We start from the raw sequence: 19,665 nt of genomic DNA, 5'->3' as shown, positions 1-19,665 counted from the left end.
AACATTCCTTAATTGCGCGTGCTGTATTGCCAAATGCAATGCAACGCACGCAACAACATTTGTTTTATTTATTTGTTTTATTTATTTGTTTGTGTACTTACCTCTGTGCGGCCATATTCCGGTTTTTACTAACTCCCACCCTACCCCTCCCCCGCCCACGTCAGTGCCCGGCAGCACTCCCACCATGGGCCACTACTGCATCCTGCCACAAAAAGCAGTGGGGCCCTTGCACAGTCCTTTTGCGCTCCTCTAGCATAATTTCCCTGATTATTCAACCACATGCTCAATACTTCCCAAGTGTCTAGATACAACTCACTTATGCAATCAAGAGGCACCCCAAATTTCAAGCTTTTCTCAGTGTTGTTCAATCAACTTGATCCAATGCAGCTATGAAATTCACAAACAGAAAATGCGGCAGCAGAGGAGTTTTGTTAAGGAACATTAGCAAACAATGCTGCTGTATTGTGCATTATGAACAGTCCTTTCATAAACTCTGTTTGGGCTAGAATGTTATTAGTGCCCAATGTACCCAATCAAACCAATTGGCTGCAAGAATATTTGCAAAATCCATGGAATGGGGACCAAAGAAAGATCATTACCTAAAGATTTCATAACCATTCAATTTTCCTTTCTTTGGAGCAGATATTGTATAGCAGAGTTATCATCATAAGGGTATTACTCTAGTCAGGATCACTACATTAATTATTACCCTAATAATAAGCCTATCTGTGTTGTTCAGCTGGAAGTAATGAGTTGCTTTGGCCATCTGAACCTAATTATGTAGTTGACTAAGAGCCCTTTAAGGCCCGAGGCGGGTGGCCTGCTAGCCTTCCAAGTTAGCTTAGGGCTTGGTCTTAGCCACCCAGTGTAATTCTGCCCATCATATTTTGAGATGCCTGCCTGCATGGTGGCCATCTCACTGCCTATAGTGCACCCATTAGTGTGGTAGAAGCATTGTGGACAGGGAAAATGCTGAAAGGGAACCATGTTTTTTGGCCGTGCTCAGCATACTTTTTTGTTTTGTCAGCCAAACTTTGCAAGTGGGTGTTTATTTCAGGAAGCATAACAAAAAAACAATGGCCCTGATACACAGGGAGTTTTTTTTCTCACGATGTGAGGGTCATTGTTTATGCTCCCTGACAGAGACTGCCATTACTTGCATGGCTGACCTGTTCATGAAAGATCAGTGATTGTCACCCTGTTGTTCTACCACAATATTAAATAATATTGGTGCATTTATATTATGCTTAATTTTGTTTCTTATTGTACTTTTAATATCGCTGTAAAATGTTGTTGTTTAGAATATCATTGTACTTAATATAGGTGTTTAAAAATATTGTTTTTGTGCATATGTTTTATGTTATATTTGTTTCTAAATTTAGTAAAAGGTTTTAGGAGCTGGATATATGCTTTATAGAAGAATAAGGTGGGGAGTAATTGACATTTTTATTGTGTTTTTAAAATTATTTTGATTGTGAAATATTTATTCAATATTGTTAATTATGTTTTGTTTATATGTACATTTACTTTTTTATATTAGTTTTGATTTTTGTAATTTTTAGAACGTGTTAAATATTTAGGAGTGGGTTGCAGGCTGGGAGTTCCTTAAATAATATGACGTTAACTTGTTTTCAAATATTTTTCATTTAAATATTTGTTTGGACTAATTTACCTCTGTTATAATACATTTTGCAAAATATTTTTGATTTTAGTCTTACAGATATATTATATACATCTATATCTATATATCTATATATATCTATATATATCTCTCTCTCTCTCTAAATATATATATATAGTGTGGTTAGAATCATTTCTAAATATAAAAAGATTTTTTTTGTTGCGTGTAGGTTTTATATTTGATTGTCCTTTTCATATTTTTCATTTTATATTTTTGTTGGTCTCTTAAATATATATATTTTGTATTAATATATGTTTACAACTGTTTTATATTAGCATTTTTACAAACACATTTTACATTAATGTATGTGTTAACGTTTTTTAAATTAAAGTGAAATCTAAAGAAAAGTTCATTTCTATTTTGCATTGTGTTCTATGGAGTCTTAAGGCCAGATTTACAAACATGTCACAGAACTCAGTACATCATGCAAAAATGCTTCTCTGTGCTATGATGCCCAAGAAGGAGAGATACCGACTAAGATATAGCACTGTGTGTTGCAACCGGTCGGACTTGTTGCCCGATGTAGTTCTACTGCATGATGTGTCCCAATGATATGTACCCCAAGGGGCCCTGTATGCCTAATCCAGAAGTTACTGCTATCTGCGGGGACCCAGAACTCCCACCATCGTCACTCCCCAAATGGGCATCTGTGCCCACTAATGCTTTCTTTCTGAGACCCAACAGACTTAGCATTGGTGAGATTAATACCCCTGGGAACCCGGATTAGGTCTCTGGCCCTCAGCACTTCAAGTCACTTATATTTTGGACCTCAGATTTGGTATCGCGTGACTTGGAAAAACCTTGCAAGATTTTGTCAGGATTTCTTTAAGTCATGTAATCTGGTGGCCGTTTGTGTGCAAAAGCTACAAAAGCTAAATCCTGTAGACGTGCAGGTGCTTGGTATTACATTTTTCCGGACGAAAAGAGTCTTCTGCATTACCTGTGACTCTAGCGAGTCTCTCCCTGACAACACACTGCATCTGAGGCTCCAGATCTTTTCTTCATGGTGTGGAACTGCCTACCGCCGCAAAAAACAGAAAACAGAAAACAAGGTTCATTTTCCAAAAAATATTAAAAGGAACAATGGAAACAATAATTACTCTGTAAGGGGCAGAAGACAGAAGGGAGGCTTCCCATTGGCATGCACATCACAGATCATTTGTAGAGCTTCAACCTTCCCCTGTGTTTCGACTGACAAATGAAGGTCAAGGACTAACAAGGAAATTAAAACCAAGACAATAAAACTAAAACAAATAATATCCTGTAGTGAAGCTAAACAAGAGAGAACCACTAATAATCCTCTGGAAAGCCAAAGTGGACTGCCTCTCTTGAGTCCCTTTGGATGAGACATTGAGTGAGTTTCATGTAATTGAAGCTTGTGACTTAGTAATGTAAACATACAAGAGGCATTGCTAATTGTATGTTTTGTTTCTTGAATACACAAAACTGTATTCCGTAATGAAAAGCCCGAGTTCCACTTCTGAGAACCACATGGAAGGATCTGAGAAAGAAGCAGTCAGAAGGCTTTCTCAAGAGAAGTCTGAGTGAGATATCCTCTCGCCATTTTCAAAACCCACCTACCCCCGACACAGTATGTAGACCAATGGTGGTTGTGCTTTAGTAAATGTATTCGGATGAGGGATTGGTCAGAATCATGTCACTCCTACAACTCCTGGTGAACAAACAGGTTAGTGGTCTTGACACACTGATCTGCTTTCTCTCTAGAGCTGGTGCACAATTAGGCAACCGTGTACCATGCACACACCTTTGCACCATAGTGCAAGGGTGTGTGTATGATGTCTAGCAAAGGTTTTGTACCTGTAGAGTACCCTTCCAGTACAAAATACCATGCCTAGACAAACCTGAAAACTTTTCCCACTTTTTGAAGTTTGCATTAGAGTGCAGCACATATGCAAGTCAGAAAAGTTTGGAGTAATAAAACCATTTCTTCTTTTTTACATCTGCCTCAAACAGGCTTTATTTTTTGGTTGCAAAACCCTGTTGACTATTGTTAGCAGATAAGGTTTTGCATCAGAGTAACACAAAGAAATGATAAACAGTGCAAAGCACTGCCGTATGTTACTTTCTGGCAACTTTCAAGCACAAACCATGTTTTGCGTTGGACAGTAAATTCGAAATAAACACTTTTTGTACAGGTTTGTGTCACTTTTGTGATGCAACCCAGTCTCAAAATGTTTGTAAATGTGCCCCTAAATGCATTTTCTAATGTTCACATAGAGGAAATTTGTGTTACTATTTAATTCATATTTTTTCCTATATTTGTTATTTTGGGGTGTTCTTGACAGTAGGGTTCCCCTGTTCTTGTTCTCCTGGCAGATTCAACTACTTTTTAAGTATTTTGGAGGGTTTTAGCTTTTAAGGGGGGGGTTGTTTTAGATTAGGTTAGTTTGCATAGGTTTGAGTTTCTTTGTTTTTTTTTTGGTTAGTGTTAGAAAATCATTGTGGTAGTGTGGTAGGCCTCCTCACTATATTGTACTAATTGTAATATCATGTTTGTTAGAAATATTGATATTGTATATGTATTTTTGTAATGTTAACTATGGTTATTATGGTATTGTGAGGTTTCTGGGGTTTTATGGGCCATGTAGATAGGTATTTTGTTTTTCTTGTACAGATGTTTCACTTTCACAATTTTTAGGATTTTTTTTTTCATGGAAACACATTTGGTTATATTTTACCCAAAAATATTTTTCATTTCCGGGGATGCTTAAGCTCTTTTTTTTTTTTAACAATTTCATTCTTTGTAGTTGTCCTCCCATAACATTCATTAAAATAATATTTTGCACATTTCCAGTGTGTTTTCCCACTGCTTGTTTTTTCTTTACCTTACATATATCCTACGTGGTTTATATAATAATTTTACTTTCTAAGATGTGTGGGCTATACAAAATGAAAATATTAAAGGAGCTTTTTAGAGATGTTTATTCAGTTTAGCTCCACACAAAAGATGGTCATTCCTACATTGACTTTGTCGAAAAATAGTTTTTCTCAACTCAAAAGAAACAATAGTTTTCTTTCCCCATGTTCACACACCACTTTTCCACTGCAAAAACTCTAAGAAAGGACTTGAGTGCTTTTAACACCTTATTTTCTTCTGGCGATCCCTTGATAGTATACTCTGCAACCTTCTTTATTTCTTGATCCATAGATTAGTTCTTTGCCCTGTTCCGCTTTAGTGATTGCAAAACTTAGCAACCACGCAACCATCAACTATATCCTTTCAGGCAAATGCCACCACTGCTTCCTCCTCCCTAGACACTTCCTCACTCTCGAAGGGATCCTAGACATGCAATCATTATGCACATTATTCCTTCCAGGCACATACTCATTGGTAAATCGAAAAGCTTGAAATTTTGTTGGATACCTGGCTAATTTGGGTGTTAAAATTCTCCCTCATCAGGAGATAAAATATTAACAAGTGGCTTATGGTCAACTCTAATTAAAAATGTTGTTCCCTGTGCAAATATCTTGTAGTGTTTTGCCGCCAATGTACACATCAGCAACTCTTTCTCCACCAGAGAATAGATCATTTATGCATCTTTGACACTATATAAGCCAAATTATACAGTTCACTATCACTTTGTATTAGCATGTACACAGTTCCTACTCCAAAAACACAAGAACAAGAGAAAAGACGGTTGACTACGAATTTTTGCACCTCATGCCAGTTCTAATGTGTATATGGATCCCGCGCAGCAAGCCCTGGCATTAACCGTCTATTAATCCCTCTGGGCTCCAGATCCATGAACTACGATTTGATGGGCGTGCGCGGAATAACAGAGTCCAGATTGTAAAGATAATTTTTTTCTTAAAATTTCTTTATTCATCAATCAATATAAAAAAAGCTTTAGATTCCAGCCAACGCGTTTCGTTCTCCCAAGGAGAACTTCATTAGGGCTGAAAAGGGTACAAAAAGAAAAACATTCAATGTTTTGAAAAACAATAATGCAAGTGGGAAGGAAAAAGAACATATGTTGGACATAAAACAACATGAATACTGACATATGTATGAACATCCAAAACAAATATATAAAACAACATCACATCAATTTTTGATATCAAGACCAGACCGTGTGACAGTTAGAACAATACTAAGAAAGTTTTAATTCCTATATAATTGCCTCACCACACGTGATTAATATATATAGGAGAGCACATGTGTGGTCCTGGGGTAACTATCCTTTTAAATAAGAAAATGATTCTGAGAGAGTATTTACACGTCGTAGGAAAAGCATGCCTAGATATATTGATCGATGGTCAAAAAGGTTGAACATACCAAAATTGCAACAAAAAAAAAAGATTTTTTTTTCTAAAACAACATTTATATAATTAAAACTCACAATGCATTGAAATACCTTATTACACATAAAAACATCATATCACAATAATGAGAGAACACCTGAGCAGTCTCTACAATAACAAAAAATAGAAAAAGAGACAAAGCAACACATATATATTTTTTTATATAAAAAAATATAATATATATGAAGTTTAAAACATACATAGACTTATTTAGTACAACATTTTCCATACATAGTAAACCAAAAACATAAATAACAAATCAAAACTAATATCTAAGAAGAATAGAAAGAAGAGAAAAGAAAAGAAAAAAGGGGTAATAGGTAAACAAAGTAATGCTCATCATAACACCCCTATAGAATTCTAGGCTAGGAACAAGTCTATTTTACACAAAGAAAAGTGGATCAAAGCATAGATGTCTACACTAGTCCTAACGTCCCACAAATGAAAGTCTCAGGTGCAAAAGGCTTAGGACACAATCCCCTAGGTCCTAATTTAGAGAGACAAGAAATTGTGTACACTCTACAACAATATTGACAAAATATCCCTGCACTCTTTGTAATGGTAATTAAATCAACATCCAAATCATATTTTGCAGTACACGAACAATTCTCACTAAGTAGTCAATTTTCCCAAATGAAAGTAGTTGATCCAATCTTGTAATTGTTAAAAGTTATTCTTTATTCAGATTCTTTAAAATAGTTCAGAAAAGCCACAGCCAACGCGTTTAGTCCTCAATCGGACTTTTTCAGGGCTTAAGGTTTGTAAAGAATGTTAATTCATTTAGGTTTCCATCAGTACACAGAACTCGAATCGATTTGAAATTTGTTTTTCAGTTTTGAAACTTCAGTCAAGTCAATGTTTCACGAAAGAAGCAAAAGGTGTGGTCGGCGAAAAGTGGCGCCCGTCCTTATTTTTATCGTCTGGTTCGGCAAGGTTTGCTAGGAACAAGACTCAATGTTAAAGCAGCATATATTTAATGCTCTTAATTTATTCAGAAAGCAAATTGAATTTCACCTCCTATGGAAATTCGCCGACCTGTGTAAAGCCTGGTAATGTATAAGATTCTCAGATCTATGAGGATTCCTGAGTCCTGCCCAAAATCTGTCCCAGTAACAGTGTCTATAATAATGAGCAATGAAATAAAAAAATAGATATGTGATTTTTTTTAAAAAGAGAAAGACTCGAATGTAAATAACCAAGGATAAAAAAGATATAATAAGCATCATTGTAAAAGAAATAAACTCAAGATGAAATAAAAATCCACGGCTAAGTATGAGATTATATAAACCAACCTGGATAAATCCCAAACTCACATGCAACCTAAATTCCGGCTAAAAGTTCTCAATTGTACGAAAGCCAAGAACACGTGCCATAGGCTCAGCGGTGGGTGAATTTAGATCCTTAATAAATCTCTATCAAAATATAATAGGGAAAAAGAGGAACAAGAGAGAGATGGGACAAAAATGTGAAAATAATATGATCGGAGACCACAAAAGGTTGTTACAGACTAGTGCAGGTTTGAAATAAATTAAACCCGCACTAAATCGGAATCTATATAGAAATTACAGTTGTTACTATTATGCTCCCCATTTAAGATGCAGCAGAAATCTGTGTATATTTATTCGTTTAACATCAGGATTTCAGAGTATCTGAAAAAGGTTCAAGAAGCGCAGAAGATCAGTGAACATGTCAAACATTTAACCCCTTCGACGCGCATGACGGAACGGTTCCGTCATGCACGTCGGTTGCGCTGTGCGCATGACGGAACCGTTCCGTCATGGCCCCGCCCGCGTACGGAACCTTCAGTGTGGCGCGGAAATCCGCGCCGCGCTGAAGGGGTTAAAGGAAAAGTGAAGAGAACTCCAAGCGTTAGTAAGCGAAATTTCTGGAAATATGTGCTCTTACCTGAGATTAACAAGGTAGAGCCATTGAGTGTAGTAAGATGTCCAGATAATGTTCTGGAGTATTAAGAGGGAAAAAGTTCCCACGGCTGTATTTAGCCTAGTTCGGATGAGAGAAAATAAAAGAGAAACCTATATCAATAAAAAAGGCAACACCAGTGAATAAAGACTCTAATCCCATATCGTTATTCTGAATAATTCAAAACCTAAGACCCCAATGATCTCAAATGCTCTCATAGGTCTCACCACATATATAGTGTAAAACTCAATGCCGTAAAGATGATAATGACTCAATAACTAATCGATCAACGTTTATGGTAAAACGCAATATTCATACGTACAGGGAATAATGTCACATAACAGCGCCGCTACTAAGAGCGCTGTGGTATCCTGCGTATATTGATTATTTGTACACACATTTATGAAAAATCTTGAGAGCCCCGACAGGGAACCCCCAATGTCAAATTACTGCCCGCAACTTTAAAGCAATCCCCATCTCATGCCTTAGATAAACAAGAGAAAAACCAATAACAAAATACACTTTTAAACAAAAGTAAATGAAAAGAAAGAAGATATATCCAATATGATCCCTTCAACGATTCTAGAGCCCATCTGCGACTTACCCGTTTGTTCGATCAGTAATTCGAAATGCTTAGATTTGAAAATGTCTCGGACTTTCGTTGAAATAGTGCCCCATTTCCGGGGTGGGCGTTACCAATGCGTAACGTAAACATCGGGGTCATGTTGCAACTAGACCCCCGCTCTATAATGTGTCCGTAATCCAAAAACCGAAATCTCATCCGCCGAAAAGGGATAAATCTAGGGGCATAAAAAACTAAACCGCATTTTTAGAGATAAGCGTTGTCAATGCGTAACGCTACTGTCAGGGGCCATATTACAGCTCAACTTCCGCTCATTGATGTGTTAAAGGTCCGTAAACTGGAAACTGATCCAGCGGAAGAGAATAAATCAAGAGGCATGCAAAGAACAACTATACCGCAATTATAAGTGAAGCCCGAGAGTTGGAAAAAAAGTCATACCGGCGGAAGTAAGTAAAAGATGAACCAAAAATATCAAGACCCCCTGTTTGAAGTAGAACGCATCAATAAAAATAAATATAAAAGAAAAGAGAGACATTAGAAGCTTATGTGTAACCAAAATTGTGATCAAATATTTTAAAATAATTCCAATAATGGACTGCGTTCTGAATATACGCAATGTCCATCGGGAGCAAACCTAATCTACATATCTTATACATTAGTTTAGTGGAGATAACAAGTTTCAAAGCTTTATTCGACAGCATGTCATAAAAGCAGGTACATCCTAACAATTTCATAAATACTAAGCTAAAATGTACTAAAAATGCATTAAATCATAATGCTGGCGAATAATATCAGATAAAACAACATCAATCGATAAAATCTTAAAAAGATCAATACTGAATAAAAAGTTAATTAGACATTTCTTGGTGATAAAACATTCATTGATCAATTTCAAGGGATTTCAGGGCACGAAGACGTAATATCCATGCCCATCCCAGAAATGTTGCAACAGCAATAGCCAAGCAGGCTGTGGAATCAGATTCTAGGATTCTTAAGGCTTCCTTGTAGCTACGTGTACCCAGATTTAAACATACTGGCTTTAACCACCTAAGGCGGGGGGCAATGTATAACGGACATACAAACAACAAGTGACCAATATCCTCAATCAAGTCTAGACAATAATGACATTTGTCATCCTGGGAAGATGACCATTTATGGGTAAAAGCTTTTACAGGGAGAGACCCAATTCTGAACTGGAAATACAGTTTCCTATCCATGGGCCTCTCTATAATATCCCAGAATGCCTCACAAGATGGTAAAAATTTAATATCAAAAAAACGACCAGTCAGGTTGGAGTCTTGGCCAGCACGAGAGGCAGATGTCAAGGTCATATCCCAGTACAATTTCTTGAGGATTGGCTTTGATGGAATACTTGGGCCGTTTGGATCATTCCATAGATGCCCTAGCTCCAGTTTTATAAGCAAATTCTTAATTTCTTTGAGCCATGAAATGGAATGAAAACGGTCAGCTCTAATAATATCTTTCAGGGCATTAGCATAGTGTGCAAGTTCTGGCGTTGCCATAATCCGCCGCCAATACAAAAGTGGACGTAGTCGCGCCAGATCTTCAACTTTTTTCCTCCCTAGATCATATTTTAACGGAATCATTGGAGTACTTTGGGGAACACCTGTTAAGCTACGTAGGAACTTGTTTTCAGCCAGCCTTAAGCAATTCAAGTTTGCAAAGCCCCATAGTTCCGAGCCATACAGGGACGCACTAATAACTTTCATATTGTAAATTTCCAGGGCGGGCCTAATTGGCTTGGTCAATGAGGATTTATGCTTAGAAATGATTGCACCTGCTAGCTGGTGAAACTTTAAGACAGTCATGTCAATATGGTTTGACCATTTCATATTATTCTGAAGGGATATTCCTAAGTATGTAAAAGCCTCGATCTGCTCCAGTGGAATGCCATTAAATTTAATCACTCCTCTAAAATTTTGTCGCTGGTTTAAACACATAAATTTAGTTTTGGAGGTGTTTATCTCGAGGCCCCGTTCTTGGCAGAAATCAGCAAATATGTTTAGCGCTTTCTGTAATCCACTTGGAGTTCGCGAAACCAACAGCGTGTCGTCCGCGAACATGAGAACAGGCGCTCTGGAGCCTGCCAGTATAGGGGCGTCCGTGGGGGAACATCCAAGGTGGTCAACTATCCCATTAATGTACAAGGAAAACAACGTGGGCGCCAAGACACATCCCTGTCGAACACCACGTTCGACAGGGAATGGGTCAGTCACCTCTCCCTGGCTTCCCCATCTAATTTGTGCGTAATTATTCTCATGTAAGCGGACGAGTAAGGTTAGTAGTTCCGGGGCCATGCCTACTTGGGCGAGGACCCTCCAAAGTTTAGAACGGGGCACCAGGTCAAAGGCTGATCTCAGGTCTATAAAGACCGCATAAAGGGTCCCTTTGGTCAGCTTCACATTCCTCCAGTAAAGAGCTAAGAAATAAAAAACTTGGTCAATAGAGCTGGTGCAAGGTCTAAACCCAGCTTGATATGGAGATAAAATATTATTGTCTTCAACCCAAGATTGTAACTTATTTTGCACTAGTCGACCTATTAGTTTTTGTGCTGAATCTATGAGACTAATAGGTCTATAGTTGCTTGGGAGTGATTTGTCCCCTTTTTTAAAGACCGGGATTATTTCCGCCCCTTTCCATGAAGAAGGAATGGGAGCACCCATGGTTACTGAATTGGCTAGCCATTGGAAATATTGGCACCAAGATAATCTGTCTGTTAAGAACACATCCGCGAGAATCCCGTCCATTCCCGGTGCTCGGCCCACTGTTATGCTATCCAAAGCTAAGTTAACTTCTTTGATTGAAAACACCTGCATTTGGAAATAGATAGTAGGGGGAAGTGGATGCTCTCCTTCAGATGAAGCAGAGGCGTACTGTGGTTTAAAAAAGTCTACCCATTGGTTTTTTGCCACATTATTTTGAGGGGAAGGTGCAGACCCACCTCTGTCCCACTTTACTGTAGCCCAGAATCGTTTTTGGTCTTTGGCCTGGCATGCGTGTTTCAAATCCTGCCACTGTTTCTCATCCCAATCTTTCTTTGCAACTAGCTGGGCTTGTCTATATAACTTCCTGGCTAATCTCACATCTTCCGCGTCTCTTGATCTCAGAGCAGCACTCAAATTCTGACGTGCTATTTTGCAGCTTTTATTGAACCATCCCTCCTCTGGTGGGCATCCCTTAATAGCTTTTCCAATACTAGAGGGCTTCATAAAGAACCCTTGGAGTTTTGAGAAAAAGATGTTATGGGCCTCAAGCATAATTAGATGGAAATTGGTATTGGTTAATTTGGAACCTAAATTAGCCACCTCACATATAGTCGCTTTCTTAAGGTCCTCTAAGTTTCCCGTCTTCTCTAGAAATCTATCCCATTTGACATGTCGCATGTTGTTCGATACGACAATGTCCAGGGTTATTTTCCCTCCCCCAGTTTTGGATTCTCTAGGGGTGTTTAATAGTTGTAATTCTAGGCACAGGGGATTATGGTCACTTTCATCCCGTTGGATTATGGACATGTCATTCAATCTACTCCAAGCTCTGACATCCACCAGGAAATAATCGATACGGCTAGCAAACCTGCCATTGTCAAACGTACTTCCGCCCAGACGATCTGACTTAGTACGCCCATTGGCGGCTCTAAGGCCTCTTTCTAGACAAAGAGCTTTAATTTGGATGGCTGCAGCGGACCATCTCTTGACTGGGGGGAGATCCAGCTGGGGAATACCCCACCTATTATCCTCTTCGACAGCGAGAAATTGGTCCTCGGGGCCAAGAGGCTCAAAGGTCGTGTTAAAGTCTCCCCCTACAATTTTTATCATTTCAGGAGGGAGCATTGCAAGCTGGTGATCCAAAACAGTTGTCACGTCAGACAAAGTTCCTCCAGCCATCCCTCGAGCGTAAGTATTAAAAATAGCCATGCCCTGGTCGTTGGGCCAAATGAGGTTTAAAGACAAAATATCATCGGATGGAAGGTTGGGTTGAGTGATTTTGCATCGTAATGATTGACGTACCCAAATTATTAAACCACCCGATGGTCGGCCTTTTGTTTTTTTAATAGCAGGTATATAAAAATTAAGAAACCCAGAACGGAAGACTGGGACCAGAGACCATGATTCTTGGAATAAAATTATATCAAATTGGTCAACAAAGCTGCACCATACGCCAGAATGTAGCTTGTTGTTTATACCAGCAAGATTCCAGGATAAGATAGTCAATCCTGAATCAATTACAGGAGGGCAAGAAAGGATGTTAGTCAATAGGCCTTGTGTCTCGCCAGTTATCCTACCCAGATAGTCAATGGTAGAGCTTAAAGTACCTGATGTAACATTTACTAATGGATCAAGTACTAGACTCGCCCCTCCATGATTACTGGGGGATATAGACCCCAATGATTCAATAACATCAACCGGGATTGCTCGTTTGTTCCCTTCTGTCCCAACATCTCTGGGGCTAGTAAAGGTTGTAGAGGTGGCCACAGTATTGGGCGATGCTATGTTCATGTTCGCCAAATTAATTCCATCTTCAAGTCAATCGCATGCGTTTAAATCAGATAGCACCCCAAACCTATTTTCTAGGCTAATATTCCAGTTGCTAGTGGAATCACTCCTACCCCCTTTACTTAAAGACGGAGTCCACCCTGCTCTCAATGGTGCTCTATGTGTATCTCTATCTCTATTGCAGTAAAAGTATTTAAGAGTTAGCGGGATGATGACACCCTGTCTTCGCTGCGGGGGGTTTATGTTAGCCAAAACATTTGGGAGGACTTCAGGATTAGAAAAATTAAGGACCACACAATCTCCTTTGAATTTTTTAGGATGGTGCCCTAGCCATTGGACCCTTCTAGCCATAATAATTTCCCCTGCTAGTTTCTGCTCACCCCAGGGGGACATCTTCATGTTGTTCACCAACCAGTGTAAAGATTTACTGATCAAAGAGGATGTAGTTTCTGTTGTATCAACAGTCAAAGTAGGGACATTTGCAAGAACCAATGTTAGGGGTTCAGCCTCGGTAATACATTGGAATTGGTCACTTGCCAGTGTTAGAGCTTTATGGCTATCTATACTTGCCTTCTGGGGGGTTTTATTGATTCCAGATTGCTGGATTGGGGCATTAACTTTCTCATTTACTGCGATACTTTGTCCTCCATTTGGGGGCACCCCATTTATAATACGTACATTTGGGGATAATGGTGTTACTCTGGTGACTTCGTCCACTGGTCTATTTATTATAGCGTTCAGCCTGGCTACCTCTGCCATAAGATGATCAATTTTGGCTACCAATGGAGTTATGATATTTTCTATTTTGGTATCAATCATGTCTACTATCTTCACAGAGAGCTCAGTCTCAGGATTTTTGTTAGAAAGTGACCCTGATACATCTTCTTTATTAGCACTTTTCTTCTCAGTGGTTGCCCTTTTCCTTCCTAGACGAGTCCCATTGCTTTTAAACTGGGATTTTCTACACGCTCTAACTAACTTGCTTCTCAAGGGAAGAGCGGGAGACTGTGGGTCAGCCCCTTCCCCAACCTCCACTGTGTCTAAGGCAGGATTTAATGGCGAATTAGGAGCTAGGGATGCGCAGGAATCAAAAATATCACTGTCTAAAATCACTAAATCAGTGGACATGCTACTAGTAGCCTGAGAAGGAGAGTCCAAGGGTAAACCAGACAAAGGAATCAACGGAGGGGAATTAGGAGAACATATTAGCCCCAATGATGCCCTCCTATCATTGTTGATTTTGCTAACAATCTGGACCAGATAGTTGTCCATCGTATTTGTCGTTGAAGGATTCCTTTGTTTAGACATTATTTCCATATACTATGGTACTGGCTGGAAATCAATCTGGTGATAGTAACCCAAAGGAACAAATGATTTCAACAACAGCAATACCTTTGGTATGTCAGTCCCAAGGAAGGTAGCACGTAGGCACAAACGTCAATAATGTGGCCCAGCCCGGCCTCATCCGGCCCCGGACGGCCCGCCCTTTGCCCGGGCTTAGCCCGCGCGCGGTCCCGCGACGCGGGGGGCAGGTTCAATTAAATAGCGCCTCCGGGCGCGCAAACAGCTCCGTTTCCGCTTTCGCCACGCTGGGGACCCTGGGTATTGTGGTCCCGTCAGGTGCTCCTCCCCACACAGCGGTCGCGATGGTGTGCGACGGCGGGAGAGAGACGCGGGACACAGCAGAGGACCAGGACCCTCCACGGAACACTGGGCAAACAGGTAGGCGGCAATTTAGCAGCAGGGATCAGGCGTTCCTAACAACCAGCACTCAGCCCCCACTCTGCCGAGGGCAGGTTCAATTAAATAGCGCCTCCGGGCGCGCAAACAGCTCCGTTTCCGCTTTCGCCATGCTGGGGACCCTGGGTATTGTGGTCCCGTCAGGTGCTCCTCCCCACACAGCGGTCGCGATGGTGTGCGACGGCGGGAGAGAGACGCGGGACACAGCAGAGGACCAGGACCCTCCAGGGAACACTGGGCAAACAGGTAGGCGGCAATTTAGCAGCAGGGATCAGGCGTTCCTAACAACCAGCACCATTATTATAAAAACGAAAGTGTCAGTATCATTGACCAGCACATACAAGGAGATAACAAAAAAAAAATGTATTATCTCAACGTTTAGTGCACAGGGTCCAGAGACTCTCAAAAATTCTTATACATTTAGAGTAATGTTAACAAGACCATTATTGAAAACAATGGTATCAGTAGCATGGCCCAGCACTTACAAGGAGATGACAACAATTAGTACCAAACGCTATCGATAAATCAGAACCCAGGAGAACATGGATAAGAAGAAATATGCGACAAAAAGGAAAAAAGGAAGTGGTCCAATGTAAAAATTGACCAAAGTGATATCACCTCTCAAAGTAAAAACGGAGGGGAAAGAAATTGACCCCAAAGTACAAAGGTACATACAGACATAAGTGGAAACTGAATATAGGGAAATCTCTCCCAAAGATGATAGGTCAGTTGTAAATTCAACAAATCAGTACGATTTGTATTGTCACATCCTAATATCCAATCTTAGAAGAGAGCAGCACCTCATCATCATTACAGGAAATAATGCATTTCAGTATCGGTATTATGGCCATGCATAGTCGCCCGTAATTTACAAATCCATTTTGCCTAAGGCCAAGTTCTCTATTACCACCTCTGGCACGGGCTTCAATATGTTCGATGCCATAGAACCAAAAAGGGATATTCCCCAGATGAAATTTGGAGAAATACTTCGCTAGGGGATATTTGGTGTCATTGTTCAGAATGGCCCGTCGATGTTCTTGTATTCTTAATTTAACATTTCTTTTAGTACTACCCACATATAGTAAATCACAAGGACACCCAATGATATAAACCACATAAGTGGTATTGCAATTAATAAATTGCCTCACTGAGTGTTGAGTTGTTCCATTATGGGTGAAAGTTTTGGTTTTATTTCTGCCGAATTTGCATTCATTACATGAATTGCAGATATAAAATCCACTAGGTTTCTCAGGGAACCAAGTTGCAGTGTTTTGAGTAGTTGTAATGTAGCTGGGGCAGAGTTTATTCCTGAGAGTAGTACCTCTCCTATAGGTAATTGAGGGATTTTTCAAAATCATATCCCTAAGGCTCGGTATTTCCTGTAACAGGTGCCAGTTACGTTTAAAAAGTTTGAAGATTTCACTACTATGATTGGTCTACTGAGTGATGAAACGTAACTGATTATTGGGACCATTCTCATTCTTTTAGATTGTTATTTAGCAATGTAGTTTCACGCTGGACAGAGTGTACCCTTTTTTCCGCAGTGTCTAGTACTTTGTTTGAATACCCTTGGGCGAAAAATCTGGTTCTGGCATCTGTCATGTTTTTGGTAAAGTTCTCAGACTCACTGCAGTTGCGCCTAATTCTTACCATCTCCCCAAATAGTATGTTGTTAATGACCGAACTGGCATAGGCACTGCTAGCATGTAGTAAGCTATTGCATGATGTGCTCTTCCGGTACAAGGTGCTTTGTATAGTACCCTCCTTTATATAAAAATGTAAGTCAAGAAAATTGATTGATTTGTGACTGAAATCCATGGTAAACCTCACATTAAAAGGATTTGTATTGAGGAATATAAGATATTCTTTTAGGGTGTTTACCGATCCTGACCATAGGCACAGGATATCATCAATGTACCTCCCCCAGAACACGATATGTTGCATCCAGGGGGAGGCACTCCTACCACAGGCATGGTCCCTCTCAAACCACCCCATAAAGAGGCAGGCATAAGAGGGAGCAAACCTAGAGCCCATGGCCGTGCCTTGTTTCTGATGGTACCAGACTCCGTCACGCAAAAAAAAGTTTTTGGTGAGAATGAGTTTGATCATATCCATGACCATTTCATGATGTTCATATAGATCGGCTCCACCTTTATCCAGAAAGGATCTAACAGCCGAAATACCAAAATGATGTTTGATACAGGTATATAGACTGACAACATCTAAAGTAACAAAAAGAAGGTCTTCCGACCAGCTGTAATCTTTAAGTTTAGTTAAAATGTCTTTACTGTCACAAATATATGAGGGTAGGTTACCAACAAGAGGTTGTAATTTAAGATCAACATATTCTGAGAGTCCCTCAGTAGGGGAACCCATACCATATATGATGGGTCTTCCTGGTGGGAATATTCCATCCTTATGTATCTTAGGTAGGATGTAGATACAAGGATATTGAGTATTTTCCACTCTCAGATAACGATATTCTTTTTCTGAGATTAAGCAGGTATCCTTCTATTCAATAAGTTTGGAATTAATGTCCCTTGTTAATTTCACCATGGGGTTAGTCATGACCCGTTCATAGCAGGAAATATCACTCAATTGTCATGAGATTTCCCCCATATAGTCCTTAGCGTTCATCACGACAATGTTACCACCCTTGTCAGCTTCTCGAATGACTATATTACTGTCCTTCTGCAATCTACTTCAAACAGGGGGTCTTGATATTTTTGGTTCATCTTTTACTTACTTCCGCCGGTATGACTTTTTTTTCAACTCTCGGGCTTCACTTATAATTGTGGTATAGTTTTTCTTTGCATGCCTCTTGCTTTATTCTCTTCCGCTGGATCAGTTTCCGGTTTACGGACCTTTGACACATCAATGAGCGGAAGTTGAGCTGTAATATGACCCCTGACAGTAGCGTTACGCTTTGACAACGCTTATCTCTAAAAATGCGGTTTCGTTTTTTATGCCCTTAGATTTATCCCTTTTCACGGGATGAGTTTTCGGTTTTTGGATTACGGACACATTATAGAGCGGGGGTCTAGTTGCAACATGACCCCGACGTTTACGTTACGCATTGGTAACGTCCACCCCGGAAATGGGGCACTATTTCAACGAAACCTAACTAGTTGATCCCTTATAAGGGAATCGTTAAGATCTCCAAATTCACATAATTGAGTTAGACTTCTGAGTGCAGCTATATAGTTATTAATGGACTAATTTTTTCATTGCACTCTGCTAAAAAATGTATGGCGTTCAAGGACCACATTAACTTTGTCCCCAAAATGTGCCTCTAATTTCATGAGGGTGATATCATAGGCAACAGAGTCATCATCATCTTCCAATTCAGGCTCAGAGAGTGTTTCGAACACTTTACGACCATGAATCCTAAATTATGTAATAGTATGTGCTGTTTGCGCACTGCAGAGAATTTCTCTCCCCCATGGTGATGAGGTAAGACTCAAATAATTTTTTCCAGTCTTTCCAATGTATTTCAGGGTCACCGCAATCATTTAGGAATGATGGAGGTTGGTTTATACCTGGAGTACCCATGGTGAACAAAGGAGATAATGTAATTCCCAAACTGCAGAGGAAGGTGTGTGTGTCACCACAGAGTTGACACACAGGCTAAAGGGAGGGGAGAGTGTAAAGCTAGACAAGATGCAAATCAGGTATGCAGGAAAATGAGGCACATGGGGCAAAGATGTGCGGATGACTATGATGTTGCAACTAGGGGTGGGTGTCACCAGGAGTGGACTAGGGGTGAAGTCCAGTGAGTGGCACACACAAGGGTGGGTGTGTCACCGCGATGAAGCAGGCATGAAGGTAGGAACTCTGTGGTGAAGGTGTGCGTATCACCGCAGAGGTAAACGCACCAAATGTACTGTGTACGAATCACCGAAAATAATTAAAAGAGTGACGTGTCACCTTGTGACCCAGGAAGCAGCAGATAGGAACTGCAAAAGGTATTGAAGAGTCTTACTTGCGTGTCGCCACAGGAGAGGCACCCCGGAATGCAAGAGAAAGGAATCCGTACACAGGACAATTGAGGGAGACTCCTATCCTAGCCGGCTGTAGAGCGGATGGTGCGCCGGGGAACGTCTTCGTGACAGGAATAAGAAGATGCACTGTGGCTGGGTGGAGAAGACGCACTAATGAGGCGGAAGAAAAACAGGTTGCTGGAGGACGCCTCAGCTGACAAGATTTGTGTTCCCAGACGGGAGGCAAATGGCGAAGCAGGTTCTTGGCTCCCGATGATATGAGAGAGCCTTAGCCATGCCTACGCTGACAGAGAACAGCAGAGGGAGCAGCCGAGACGGAGAAGATAACAGTCTGAACGACGAAGCAGGTTGTTGACAGGACGCCTCAGCTGACAGAATTTGTGATGGCGACCACAAGGTAAGCGGCGAAGCAGGTTCTTGGCTCAATCCATCGATGAATCATGAGAGAGCCCAAGACATACTTCCGCTGACAGAAACACCACGGAGGGCACGGCAAGGATGAAATTGACAGTCTGCCACAAAAGCCGGGGAAAACTCTTGATGCTTTTCAGCCCACAGCAACGATGAAATTGACAGTCCGCAATACAAGAGATAGTGGCACCCCAACAACGCAGAAATCAGGGAAAACTTCTCACACGTCTCCACTGACAGGGAACGTAGAAAGCACAGCACCAGCAGGCATGCTGCCTCATGAATTGCAGGGCCCCACAAGCGGAACGAAACTCCACAGCTTGCTAGATGGTGTCGAACTCCACCGGATATTGAAAAGTAGATGGATGACATAATGGAGATGAAAGAATCCTCAGTCCGGAGAGAGCACTGAAAGGGGAGATGATTAGCTGCCCCCTGCGCAGGATCGTCGCCAGTGTTAAAAAGTTCAAAATACTAGAAGACACAATTGCA

Source organism: Triturus cristatus, chromosome 11 (assembly GCF_964204655.1).
Source record: "Triturus cristatus chromosome 11, aTriCri1.1, whole genome shotgun sequence".
Lineage (NCBI taxonomy): Eukaryota > Metazoa > Chordata > Amphibia > Caudata > Salamandridae > Triturus > Triturus cristatus.
The sequence above is the reverse complement of the archived record's forward strand: the minus strand, read 5'-3'. Positions refer to the sequence as shown.